We start from the raw sequence: 2,134 nt of genomic DNA, 5'->3' as shown, positions 1-2,134 counted from the left end.
TGGACCATTATGAAGCCACTTCCAGATATCATGTCACATTATTGATAAATATGACAACATTAACCTCTAAAAAAATGAACCATTTTTAAAACATAACAGGTCATTATGCTTATAAAGGAAACAATGATTTTTAAAATATCATCAAAACCCATTTAGTGTTTAAATTGTCCCAGTTGTATTACTGTTGTAACATTTTCACTTGAATTAGAATGCAAATAAGTTTCTTATATTGGTAATTGTTTGATATCTCCCCTCAGAACATCTTTATTGAACAGGATGCATTTCTAAAGCTAGAAATGTATTCCTTTTAATTGGAAAGCTTTTGTCTAAGCCTATATGCTTGAAAACCTAATTGGCATTGGCTAGTACTTCATGAAGAAAATTGAGATATCAGAATGTGATTTTTGCAAGGAGTCATTCCTGCTTCACTGACTTGTAGATGAGAGCTTGAACTAAGCAGCCTAAGACTTCCTGCTAATCAATCACACTCTCAGACATTGTGGTTGTCATCCTGACTGTGTTCCCCCAAAGAGTGCATACAAAAGCACTAGTGAATGACTCTTATGCCACAGGCATTCTTAAACTGCTTTAAAAAAAAAAAAAAAAAAAAAAAAAAAAAAAAAAAAAAAAAAACCAGTGTAGAATGTCACTCCAAGGAAGTTATTCTGTTTAAATGAGAATATTTATTCAATTTTCTGCTATCATGGCCTATGTGATTTTTTTTTTTTTTTTTTTTTTTTTTTTTTTTTTTTGGCAAGGAAAAGAAATGCAGCACAATCTAGCAGCAATGATCGGAAATAACTCTTGAAATGTCAAGGACTTTCTCTTTAAATTATAATTAGCCAGTTAAATGCCAACAAGTACATTTAATAACAGTGATATTTTGTATTTGGGCCATTGCCAACATCATCAGAAGTTTAGTCACTTAAGGATCTCACAGTAATATGATCTTCAATGGAAATGTTATTTATTCATGTTTATTTAAACTACTCAACAGCAAACTCCACTACTCAAGGTGTGTGTTGTGAGTATTAAGGAGTTACACTGCATGGAGTTTGCTAGATAACAGAAAAGTATTTGAAAATAAATTGCAAGGCATTTTAGCTTTTGCTTTCAAAACATTTCTTCAAATCATTTTTATACTACTATAAAAATTCAAGTATTCTAAATTCATAACCAATATTTTAGAAAATATCAACATTAATTAATCAATCAATAATTTATTCAATGAATATTTTCTTAATGCTTATTATATACCAGATACTATTCAAAGGAGTAGACATAAAGCAGAGACAAAATAAAAGTCCCACATTCATAGAAACTACTAAAAGAAAAGAATTAACATTTCTCATAAGCATTTCTGGAACACATATGTGTATGTATTAAATATCTAACATGCTTTATGTACTAAGTCTCAGGGACAAGGAGGTAATCTTGAAATATTCCTTTCCTACAGGATGATATGGAAAATAACAGAACACAGTCATAAGTAAGTAACAGACCAGAGAAAAAGGTCAACAGTAGAGACTCAGGGATGTGAAACTCAGGGCAATGTTGGTGGGTGGAATGTTTCATATAAGATAATGAAAGAGAAGGAACTGGAGAGAACATGTAAGACTACGGAGACAGAATTTTTCCATTTTATATTGATGGACAAATAGATTAGATAAAATTGAGTTAGCTTTTAGTTTGCCATAAATTGAAGTATGTGACAAGCTATTAACTTCAGATTGCTAAATGTGGGAGTTGAAATGCACTCTAACAACTAGGAAAGTCAAAGTAGTAAGGTACATTCCAATGAAAAGAAGTTTACTAAATCAGTTCAAATTGGTGATAAATCAAAATGTATAAGAGCTCTTGGGAATGGTTGTCTGATCCTATAATTGAAAGCTTAGAAAAATCATCAAGTTTCTTCCTTTCATGATTTTTTTCCTATAAATATTATCTTAAAACTTGGTATTGGAATGACTAAAAAAGTTATTTCTCTTGATGACTTTTGGATTTTATGATCCTATTATAAAAAGGGCTGGATTCTTCCTACATCAAAACCATTGCATATGCTGTTTCCTAGCTCTAGAATGATCTTTCCACCACACTATCATTTCTTCTCTCATAATTCCTTAGGAAACCTTCC

This window comes from Spermophilus citellus (genome assembly GCF_964194105.1).
Source record: "Spermophilus citellus genome assembly, chromosome: 4".
NCBI classification, from domain to species: Eukaryota; Metazoa; Chordata; class Mammalia; order Rodentia; family Sciuridae; genus Spermophilus; species Spermophilus citellus.
The sequence above is the reverse complement of the archived record's forward strand: the minus strand, read 5'-3'. Positions refer to the sequence as shown.